Source organism: Sus scrofa, chromosome 3 (assembly GCF_054392235.1).
Source record: "Sus scrofa isolate SSC_HxYL_T2T_F1_AM1 chromosome 3, Sscrofa_HxYL_maternal_Yorkshire_Landrace_v2.0, whole genome shotgun sequence".
NCBI lineage: Eukaryota > Metazoa > Chordata > Mammalia > Artiodactyla > Suidae > Sus > Sus scrofa.
In genome coordinates, this window is record NC_139385.1 from 96,788,479 (window position 1) to 96,801,136 (window position 12,658).

The following is a 12,658-nucleotide window of genomic DNA, read 5'->3' on the forward strand; positions in this document are numbered from 1 at the left end:
TTTTTTCTTTGCTTTGTAGGGCCACACTTATGGTATATGGAAGTTCTCATGCTAAGGGTCAAATTGGAGGCACAGCTGCTGGCCAGTGCTATAGCTACAATAAAACAGGATCTAAGCTGCATCTGCAACCTACACCACAGCTCATGGCAATGCCAGACCCACTGAGCAAAGCTAGGGATCAAACCCACATCCTCATGGACACTAGTCAATCATTCATTTCTGCCATGCCACAACAGGAACTCCAAGAGAATAGATCTTAAAAGTTATCACTGAAAAAAATAAAAATAAAAAAGCAATTATGTGAAGGGGAAGGTAGGTTAACGAACCTTATTGTGATACTTATTTCACAATATATATCAACTCATCACATTGTATCCCTTAAACTTACATATATGTCAATAGTATCTCAATAAAATTGGAAACATATAGAGCAAATATTGCACCAGAGCATACATTTTGCCATAGCAGGAAGTGGTAACAGCATTAAATCCTCATTAACTAAAATTAACATTAGAGAAGATATTTGAAAAAAAAGAAACTAAAACTACAGTAATTCGCCATGAGCCAATTCTTCTATTCTCGTTGCAGACAGACTTTAAGACAGCCTCATGATCTCTACCCTCTAGTGTTCATATCCATGTAAATTCCCTCCCCTTGAGGGTTAGCAGGACCTATGCCTTATTTCTAACCCACAGAATATAGCAGAGGTGATAGGCTTTCTCCCATGATTATATTACATTATATAAGACTCAGTCATGCTAGCCTACTTCTCCCTTGGCGAGCTTCCATGAAAATTAATTCACAAGGAACTGAATAGTGCCAATGATAACGCAAGGAGGGAAAGTGGGTATTTCCCCAGCTGAGTCTCCAACTGAGAACTCAGCCCTGGACAACACCTTGATTGTGAGCTGTGATATACTGAACAGGGAACCCAGTTAAACTGTGCCCAGACTTCTGATCCACAAAACTTCAGAGACAATAAATGCATGCTCTTTTAAGCTGTGGTAATTTGCTGTACACACTGATACAATTCCATAATCAAAAAGGTGGTTTAAAACAAAATGCTTATAAGAAAAAGTGTGCTAATCTAAATTATTTTTTAAAAGACTTTCCTTTAAAAGATATTCATAGTAGGATGGCGATTGGAAATTATTTAGAAAGTATGACAGAACTAGGAGAAACTTTCAGTAATTACTTGCAATAAAAAAGATCAATTTAAAAATGAACAAACAAACAGACAAAGCCATTGTATTATTGGACGCAAAAGTCCAAAGTTTCAATCAATTTCAGCATCTCTGTGAAAACTGTTATTCTTTTGTACCACTGCAACATCACTATTCTTCTAGTTCCTTCTAAATTTAGTTTCAGAGTTCTCTTGAGCACTTTCTTTTATCATCAAATTCTGATCATTTTATCTCTACAGGCCTATAACATCTGACCTCTTTTTTTCACATGAATTCCACTCTCTCTCAGTTCTCACCACTCCTGATCTATGTCACAGCATATCAAGTATCTTTAAGCCTCATTTATTGAACAAAAACTTAGGGAATACCTGCCATGTGTTAGAATGTTCAATAAAACACTGTATAAACTGTTGTCAGAGTATCTTTCTAAATGACAAGCCTAATCAGGGTGAAGAATCTATCAAAGGCATCCCACTATCAAACAGAGGTTGTCTGACTTTGCATTTCACCTAACTTTCAATGAATGAATCAACAAGTAGATTTAGTCTAGAAAAGCCAAATATTTTACTTACTTAACCAACTAAGAAAAATAAAAACCATTTCATAAAAATAACATATTTTATTATAAAAAAATAAACTTTTAAATATGATATGTTTAACTTTGTGATTCAGATACAAATATTACTTACCTGATATGGTTATTGTGAGAATAAATGAGAGAATTTGTATATAGACCTGGGAACACCACATGAGCCATCAAAACCATTCAATAAATAGTAGTAATTATTATTTATATTCTTATTTAAATTGCTTCATAATCGAGCATCATTTTTCAAATGAACACAATAAAATTTAGTGAAGATGACATACCTTTCAAGAAAAGATAGTTGATAACTTTACACTTATAGACATGCACACAGAAATTACTTAAAAGACTGTTTTAGTAACTCAGGAATAACCATGTCCTTAGATATGAAAATAAAAACTCAATTTAAGACATATTGAAGGGGGAGTTTCCATTGTGGCTCAGCGGGTTACTAACCCGACTAGTATCCATGAGGATGCAGGTTCAATCCCTTGCCTCAATCAGTGGTTAAGGACCTGGTGTTGCCTCAATCTACAGCATAGGTTGCAGACATAGCTCGGAGCCCATGTTGCTGTGGCTGTGGCAAAGGCCAGCAGCTGCAGCTCTGATTCAACCCCTAGCCCAAGAAATTCCACATGTCACAAGTGCAGCCCTAAGAAGAAAAGGGAAAAAAAAAAAAAAAAAGACATTGAAGAGATATATTTGAAGGAACTTAATGACTGAGTGTGAAGGGTAGAGAGAGGCTTCAAGAATGGCTTCTATAAATTCCTGCTTTTATAAATAAAATAAACTTATAAATCAAAAAGTAAAGGAAGAATTTCTGCTGTGGTACAATGCATTTAGAATCTGACCTCATCGGCTTGAGTGGCTGCAGAAGTGAGGGTTCACCTCCCAGCTAGACATAGTGGGTTAGTGCCACAGCTGTAGCTTGGATTTAGTCCCCAGGCCAGGAACTTTCATATGGCCAGGGTGCAGCCATTTAAAAAGAAAAAAAAAAAAAAAAGGAAAAGAAAGAATGGCTTCTATATTTCAGGCTATATTTCATCACTAACATTGATTCAGCTTGGGACAGGCTGAATTTAAACTGATACAAAAATTTCAGATTGTTATAACCAACGGGCAATAAAAAGATGCCTCTAACCCTAGACTGGATAACTTAAGCATAGGAATTTTTTTTTACTCATTTTGTCATATTTCTTCAACCTCAAGCCCTTGCACTACAAAGTACTCAATACAAGATTTAATTCAATTGACAGTTCTATTTTGGAAAGGTCAGAAAGCCCAAGAAAAAGAACATAGTAACTATCAAAATGCCTATTCTTCTCTTTTCAATCAAAATTCAGTAGGGACCGGAAATATTCACAAATGTTTGCTGTCTCACCAATCCAGAAGAAAAACGTAATGCTTTGCAAAGAAGAGAATTGACTCAAAGCCCCTATAGTTTGGCCAAAGTTGTTTGAAACAGTTTTTTAAATAATTTAATATGATTTTTCTTTTAATTAAAAATCTTAATATCAAATATTTAGTTTTTCCCATTCATCTATCACTTAAAGTAAGCTGAAATACCCAATGTTTTCAAACCCTTCCAAACGAAATCTCTCAGCACTGTCAGGTCCTTCCCCTGTTGGATAGGTTGCTTTGTGCAATTCACATTATATCTATGAAATCCAATTTATGCATAAAGCCTGTGATCAGATTCTATAATATATTTCCCACATTAGCCAGGCTCTTTAATATGGCTTTGAGTCAGAATTATTTGATCTCTTTAACTTTAAGCTTCTGAAGACAGGCAAAGGGATCCAACCTGTCTTTCTTAAGCTGTCAATTGTCATTTAAATATAAGAACTTTTTTTAGTAGTCATTACCAAACCTTGAATACAGAAAATTCCCTGTGCTACTTCCCCATCTAAAAGAGTCTAATTGCATTTCTCAGACCATTTCTAAAAAACTTCCCAAGGATAACCGTCATGTTCCATTCAGAAATTCGGGGGGATGTGATAGAATAGGTTCTAGAAAAACACATCTAAATAAAAAAAAAGAGTGCCTTGAATAAAATCTCCCCATATTAAAAAAAAAGTCTAATTTAGTCAATATGACCTATTTTTAAATTCATGTTTCCCTGAGAGAATAATCTGAAGCATGCTTTACATTACAAAAAAAATCTTTAGATTTCCTGGACTAAGCATATTTACAAGATCACAAAAAGAAGTCAAATTAAGTTAGCCTAGTTACTGTAATTCACTGGCATTTCTCATAAGGTATTCGTTTGTAAATATTGAAAAAATAAAGGTCTAGAGCAATTTTGAGCAATATTCTGAATCTATGCCTCTTTCTGCCTTAAAGGTCTCTCTTCAAGTGCTTCAGAATGGCAAAAATGGTACAGATTAGGACAAAACATTCCACATAGCTTTCCAGAAAGTCTAGATTTCCAAACTGGGGTAGAGTCAGATTTTTCACATTTGCTTACTCAGTGACACCATCTATACCACTTGTAAACTACTAAGCCAAGCACTAGGAACAGATACAAAAGAGGGGCACTGTCACTGCTTCCCAAGGCAGATGGGCTTTCCTCCAAACTAAGGTTTCCCGGACAGCCCTTTGAGACAGAGGCTCTATCAGAATCTCTTACCAACAGTGTTCTCATCTTAGATAAGGATGGGTGATCATGTCATCTGTTCTTGATCCTAGTTGTCCAGACCTTGGCTGGAAGAGCTTAAAGTTATTTTTCTGTAAAATATCCTTAAAAAAGTTTCTTCCCCTCAGTTTCCTTATGCTTCCTGCATTCTCTTTTCATATACCCTGGGTCAGATTTCCCTCTCTTGTCATTTAATATTTTTGAAAGAATATTTAAAGCCATTGATCAAAATGTTCCTCAAAAATACTTAACATTCCTACATTAAAGTCTTTATATGAGCTGCTTGGCAAAATCTTACTTCATCTGTAACCTGCTGGTGACTATTTTAAAAATGTTATGAGACTGTCTTTTTTTATTGAAGTATAGTTAATTAACAATTATGTGTTAGTTTCAAGTGTACAACAAAGCAATTCAGTTGTACATATGTTTTCTTTTTCAGATTCTTTTCCATTATAGGTTACGACAAGATATTGAGTAGAGTTCCCTGTGCTATGTAGTTCCTTGTTGTTTATTTAATTTATACATTGTACTGTGTATATGTTAATTCCAAACTCCTAATCCTCCCCACCATACTCTTTGGTAACCATGCATTTGTTTTTGTTTTTTTTTCCATGTAAATAAATTCTGCTTTGTAAATAAGTTCATTCGTATCATTTTTTTAGATTCCACATATAAGGGATATCATATGATACTTGTCTTTCTTTGATTTACTTCACTTATTATGATAATCTCTAGGTCCATCCAAATTGGTGCTAGAACTTTAAAATTTACACTTCATAGTAACTGCCCAGTCTCCTATTCTATTTTACTGTTCTGAATAGTCTTAAAATGTCCCTTGTTTGTCTTTTGGAAGGTCCCACTATGAGAACATTGTCTGCCTCACTTGCTTATCCCTATATCCACTAGAACAGTGCCTGTCACTACATGGGATGTTCAATAAATATCTATTAGATAGAAACATATATTATTGCAGAAATAATCCCCACTGCAATCCGCTGAAGTAATATACCCTTACAATTCATTGAAGGAACCCTATTTTGACTTCGTTTTGGTCACAATTCAGGCTATGTCTTGTGGTTGGCAAGCAGTGAAACAACAAATATGTCACAAGGTAGCTGGCATTTTGCCATTGCGAGCATAAGCATTTGCTCAGTCTTCAGAGACAGAACAATTTTCTTATGGACGGCATGTAACTTTAAGAAAGACTGTCAACTTGATTACTGGAAAGTGTCCCCTCAACTGAAAATAACATCACAGCATAAAATCCTACCCCTGCAGCTGAAATGGCCTGGATGTTTCCTCATCAGCAGCTGATGCCAGACAACCTTTCACTCACTGGACAGGCAGCCAGCTGGGGGAAGCCACAATTTCTGTCAAAAATCATTTAAAATGTGACAGATAAGAGGATTACATATTCTACCTGACAAAGGGGAGGGGATTCAACCACATTCCTGGATTACCTGGAAAGGTTTTCAAATTTTGCAGATTTGAATGGAGAAGCAATTAGAGATGCATAGATTCCAAAGCAGAAAAAAAAAGAGGGGGATGGAGAGCAGTTGAGAGCACCTTTATGAAAATCCTTTTATCTATACCTCTTCTGGCTTCCCAGGCGTCCTGCCAGTTCGGGGTGATCACATCAATATTTATGGCACACCACACCAGGGGGCCCATGTTTCCCAGCAGGGGCGATTAATATGTGATATCAACATCTATGACAAGACACATTTTATTTCTGTCAACAAACAAAAGAGGTTTCTACTTTTTCTGTCAGCTGAATACCCAAGCCTTTTATTTTGCACAATAAACCATCTACAGCTAGAGCTGAAAGATAGATGTTGAACGGCAGTCAATTCTTTAAATAGATTTCTTCAACTGGCAGGTGGCCTCTCTGCCGTCCATATCAAATATGAGGAATTCTACTTTTGGTAGGGGATAAGCAAGTCTGATGGGAGGGATCCAAGAGAAGATTTGCCTGCTAGGGTTTTCATAGCATGTATTTAGCACAGTGTTGTATACAGTGGGGAAAATGGCAGGGTTTCTGTCTTTAAGGAACTTTCAAATCAGCCTAGTACATATGACAGTAGAAATGTGGCACAATTTGTCTTTAAACAGTACTGTCTTTTTAAGATATTGAGGTGCTATACAAGTGTTAATTTCTAGAGATATGATGAGTTATTTAAATGCACCCATGTGGATCCCACTTATAAGAAGAAGAGCTTTTGTAAATTTTCCCTTAAAACATAGAAAACCGGGACTAGTTCTCAGACAAGTGAGGAGCATGGTTTTATTTTTTGTAATGTGAGAATGAGGTCACTAAAGAACAGTAAGGGCATGACCCCGTGCTGCAGATAATGACTCTGAGTGATGCCAAATGTTTTCTCTGGAAAACTGAACAGCTGAGCAGAAGTAATGGCTATGATGCTCCAAGTCATGCTAGCTCAGCCCACTTGAGACCCATGTCCACTATGTCTAGAAGTGAATATGCTTGAGTGCTTCATGGTCCATTGGACTCTCTGTAACACATCCTTGGTATCTACTAAGTTTTAAAGAAGAAATATATCCATTGGAGCTGTAAACATCATTAAAATATTCATGGAGTTAATAGGACAGCTGGTTGCTGACACATTTATCAGTCTTAAAGTGACTTCTTAGTAAAATGGTGAACTATTACCCACCATACAATTTCTGAAATTTTATTAGAAAATGATGAAGCGTAGGATACTAGTATATTTTTAAAGAGTATATTATGTTCTCTGTGTTTTACATGTTATATAATTGAATTATCATAGTCATTTCATTAGGTAATTTTTTTTCCTTGCCCATTTTAGATATGAAGAAACAAAATATAAGAGTAAGAAATCTGTCCAAGATTTCATGAATAGGAGTTCCCATTATGGCTCAGTGGGATAAGGACACAGTGTCGTCTCTATGAAGAGGCTGGTTTGATTCTTGGCCTTGCTAAATGGGTTAAGAACCCAATGTTGCTGAAAGCTGTGGCCTAGGTCACAGAGGCAGCTCAGATCTGGTGTTCCTGTGGCTATGGCATAGGCTGGCAGCTGCAGCTCCAATTCGATCCCTAGCCCGGGAACTTCCAGTATGCCCCAGCTGAAAAAAAGAAAAGATCTCACAAATAGTAAACGATGTTGCAGAGATGTGAAAGAGGTTTCCCTGACTCTGAAGGCTTTTTATCTTTCATAGAGCAGATTAGTATCCCAAAGAACAAGATTATGCTATCCAATAATTTATTCTGAGCATCTCCTATTTTCTCAGCATTATCCTATGTGCTCTGGGAGATACAGTGCCTTAACGATGTTTGACTTTGCCTTCAGATGTTCACAGTCTTAAGAGACAAGGCAAATAAACATGAATAAACCAATTAGAGGATAATTCAAAAGGAAGTAATTAAGTGCTAATAAAATGAAACCAAGTGCCAGCCTTGTATCACATACAGAGCCCTAGATTTGAAATCAGAAACACAGAATTTAAGCACAGTTCTGTCACTTATTTCTGTATGTCATTAAGCAAATTACTTACCTTTGATCTCCTCACAGGATAATATTCTCTGTCATGGGAATATGTCTTTTGTCTTTATTGGACTCATATTGGAGTCCCATGAAATCTGTGTATGAAAACAGAAAGAAGTATTTCACTCAAATATCTCTTTCAAAATAAGAGTGCAGGCAGTACTGTCTGAGTTGCCTCTGAGAGACGATAACACTAAAGACAAACCTGGAGCAAAGCATGCTTCTCACACAGCCTTCGCACCAGGGGAGTTCTCGCATTTCCTAAGAGGAACAGCAGTAAAGGCCCTAGTGCCAAAGAGGCAGTGGCAGAGCAGCTGGCAGGAGGGAGCAGTAGTGCCAGGGAAGCTGGTGAGAGGCTGCGGTGCCCAGCACAATTCGTGCAGAGAAGAGGCAGCAGGTGGCAAGGAGTTATCAATCCTAAACCTCTGCAGGGCTGGGGACAAGAGAAGTAATGGAGTCAATGTAACAGCTACCTAAATATTTAAAAGTTATAAATAGAGCTACTGGACTGACAAATAAAATCTCTTCATATGACCTTCACTTGACAGCACTGGGAGCTATTGGTCACCCCTGGATAGGGGCCTGCAGCTCACACCCTTCTACTTCTTGACAGGCTGTCTAGCCCTGCAGGTGGCCTTTCAGATATAATGTGGGCACCCCAGCCCCAAAGTGTCCAAGCTCCTTCTATAACCCCACAGAGAGTTCTGCTTAGACTCAGGCCTATGGTTGTGCTTTGTGATGTGATCTACCCTCAGGAGGAAAGAATTGGGTAGGTGAGAATTGACAGAAGGGTGTTGCTTCTACAGCAGGCAGAATCCTGAAGGGAGGTTAAATTATGACTGCAAAAAGAGAGCTAGCTCCTTGCAGAAATCCTTTCAGAACTAAAAGGAAAGTTAAAAGTCATTAGAGATAAACATTAATTATGTCATGGTTTGTTATAGCTTTGGCACTTGGCATAGATATTTTCCAAGAATCGACTCCTACGAAATCCCTCCCATCCAGTCAAAAACTAATTATATCCCCAGCATCTAACTCCAGCCATGATATATAACATGACAAATAAGCATTTGTTAAATAAATGCATAGAGAGAAAACTATGTGCCAGAGCTGAAAGCCATTGAATCCAGAAAGAACTCTTTTAATTAAATGAGAATAAATAAGTGAACACATAAAATATTATCCAAAGGAAAATCAGGGTATTGTCACTACCACTACTGTATTGTGAGTGAGCAAATAAATAAGCTCAAGTCAAAAATCAAACTTCTGCATGGGTCAAGCCAGAAATTCAAAACTAAATTAAAAATATAAATTGTCTTAGTTGCCCATGGAATTTGGGATCAGTTCTTTGAGTAACAGTTTTCTGAGGTCATTGTCCTCTGTAAGCACAGGCAAAGCCCAAGGAACACTACACACAAGGTCTTGATTAGATTTTTCCAACACTGAGACAACGCACAATAAATAGTATGAAATTTTATCTGAATTATGTGAATCTATAAGTGTTACAGTCAGTCTATTTATTAGACTTACTATTTTTTTCCATCCATAAGAGGATGAAACCTCTACATTTGATAAATCTAAGCAATCTTTTCTTTTATCACATTAAAAAAAAGATAAAATGGAACCAGGTTTCTCTTTCTTTTATATATTAAAAAGAATCCCAAGTATCTCTCTCAGGAACTTATTCTTACTTATCTGGGAAAGAATTCATGTAAAAAGGACTCCGAAAAAAAAATGGAACAGGGAACTTACACAATTTTAACAAGTTGTTCTCTCAACTAAGTGTTTCTCCTTGGCAGCCTCTGAGTGTGGAAACAGATAGTCTTTGTGCCTATATCAGTTTTAAGATAAAATTTTATTGATTTTCACTAGGATTTCAAACAAGACACTTAGGGAGATCAAGGGGTTCTTTCATATCCCACAGTGACTTCTCTTGGAAATGTTCTTTGCCATCAATGATACTGATTTTGGAAAGCCATGGAGAAGGATGATGAAGTTCTCAGAAAAAAAGAACAAAAGGGGTAATTCCCTTGCCCCCTTCTTTCTGTTCAAAATAAACCACCCTTCCTTTAGTCCTATAAGAGTTCCTGCTATATAAATACTGCTTGAAATGGTAGCTTGTTCCATCTTGAATAATTTTCACCCATTCTACTGTTCATGGGTAGTAGAAAAGTACTTGGCTTTCTACTAAAAAAAAAAGTTTAGTCTTACATTGTACTTTCCATTCCATATTGAAATAAAATTGAATTAATAGTGGATGCTAATTGACCAAGGACTTCTCAATTTATCTTCTCCCACTTCTTCACTATCCATGTAAAAACTTGTTATTTCCATTAGTTACCACTAGATGGAGATACAAATTTTGAAGTGCTTAATAAATGTCCCTGTTTGCATTTACTGAAGGGTAACTAGAAAATAATATATATGATTGTTGTAGTCTTATATGTCTATAAATCCTACTGAGTTGGGTAATGTTGAATCCATACTGTTTCAACTCATGTTAAGGAAAATTATATATGTATGTATATATACATATGAATAATGACATCTAGGACATGTACATTTTTATATTCTGTAATATAGGCATACATTGAAAGGTGAAAAATGAAATAAAGTTCTCTGGTTTTGCCATAGTCAGAGAAAATTCACTGCATATTACTTTATGTGGAATGCCTTCAATACTTGACAAAATGAACAATGTTAGTTGAAATTGAGACAGAGAAAAGGGACATACAGACACAAAAGTAGATGCTGCTTATATCCACAGCCAAGTGTTTCCTTTCTGTTCCTTTCTGTGCTTAATACAGGGTCTTCATGTTCTCTTGCCCTCTTCTCCTTGTAGAAATCTACTTTCAAAATGTATCTCGCAATTTTCTTCAAACTGAAATGTCAATGACCAACAACGTCCTATGTGTTACCTCACACAGGGAGACTGTTTTTAAACAGGGGCTATAATACTAAGCTTTGGTTAAGTCTTTAGGAAAAGAATTCCAAATATTAGCAAATTAATAGACAGGACCTAAATAGTTTTCTCTTGATCTCACAAAGAAGGAGGTCAGCCAATGCTGAAATGCAAAGGAGGAAGGTCAGCCAATGCTGAAATGCAAGAAGATTCTGATTGATTTTTTTTTTTTTTTTTGGTCACAGTTGCATTTGGTGCAATGCAGGAAAGAGCCTCGCTGGACTTGTGATGGCTTGGAGAAGGGTAGTTATCTGCATGATTTCTCAGCACAAGGTGGCAGCTGGCAAGGGAAATTGCACTGACTGCAGTCCTTCAAGAAGAGAGAGAGATGAGTCCTTGGGACTGGGCATTTTGTTCCATGAAGAGAACTGAAATGGGGTGGGGAATGGGAATGGACTAAATGGGCAAGGCAAATGAAAGAAAGATTGATGTTGATCTGAGGGGTACCTGACTCATTCACATATATTTCCCCTAAAAGACAGGCTACAAAGAAACTGAAATCTACACACAATGAAGGGTTGGAATGAAGAAAGAATGAAACATTTTCAAGGGTAGTTCTCACTAGCTACTCTATCTCCAAATATTTGAAGCAATCATTTTTTTTTTCCTAGGGAGTTTCCGTTGTGACTCAGCAGGTTAAGAACCCGAAATAGTGTCTGTCAGGATGAGGGTTCCATCCCTGGCTTCACTCAGTGGGTTAAGGATCCAGCATTGCCATGAGCTGTGGCGTAGGATCCCATGTTGCTGTGGCTGTGGCATAGGTTGGCAGCTGCAGCTCCAATTCGACCCCTAGCCTTGGAACTTCCATATGCTGCAGGTGTGGGCCTAAAAAAAAAACAAAATTGTCTCTTCATCTAATCCAGGGTACTCATTTAGGAAATGTAACTAAGTTCTCAGAAAGAAAATATCATAGTAAGAACTTGCCACTTTGTCAAATTTATCACCTAAAATTTTCTTGCACTCTGATTCTCTAAGGAGAAGCTTTTTATAATAAGTAGACAGCTGCTTGTGTTTTTGATTAGAAATACTTTGGAGACAAGGAAAGGGGAGTATAGGGATCCTGTGGGTCTTTTTCCCATTTGTTAAAAAAATGTAAGTTAAATACCCACTCAAAGAGTTTAACTCAGCTCCAGTCCTATGCTTGCCATACAATTGTCTTTGCTTTGTAAGCTTTATTGTGACTTTATCAATTATTGACAATTTATTTGATAGGTCTCTGGCCCCTTTCTTATAGCAGATGTTTCATTTAATGGACAAGTTTCTGGGAGACAAGTAGAACCATTCACCTGAGACTGTGTGGGTACTGGCATACTTGGTCCATAATATTAGGTTTATGGAAGTACTGAAAATAGCATGATATACAGGCACATTTTATATATGTCATAGTCTTTTCCAGGAGAAAAGGATAACAGTGAATTTTCTCAGATAGCTATATTTTATTCATGCACATATTCAACAAAAATTGAATGAGCACTTATAAAGGGCAGATGTTAAAAACAAAATAGAGCCCTCTTAGAGATCACAATGCAGTGTGAGAGATGTCCAAAGATTTTATAACTTATAATAAGCATAATTAAGGAAAAATAAAACACATAATGAGAAGGTATAGCAGGGGGAAATAATTTAGTTTGAGGGAGTCATTTGAGGAATCTCTTAGAAGTTGACATTCAAGGTGAGATTTTATAGTGACCTGGAGGGAGCCAGACAAATGGGTGGAGACAGGAGGGTCTTGGGCAGGGATAATAGCAATACTACGTGTGAGGTCTCTTG

General features: G+C 36.9%; 1 long non-coding RNA gene across 15 annotated transcripts in view; it reads right to left on the minus strand.

The window, feature by feature from the left end:
* The window catches only part of LOC110260098 (uncharacterized), a 366,208-nt gene that overhangs the window by 348,522 nt on the left and 5,028 nt on the right, over positions 1 to 12,658 (minus strand). For 14 of the 15 annotated variants that reach the window (XR_014841906.1, XR_014841909.1, XR_002342941.2 and 11 more), the window contains exon 2: positions 7,940 to 8,024. This is a non-coding gene — a long non-coding RNA (uncharacterized LOC110260098). Of the gene's footprint in view, positions 1 to 7,939; positions 8,025 to 8,134; positions 8,419 to 12,658 lie in introns of those variants that run through there. The other variant, XR_014841911.1, reaches the window with a different exon arrangement.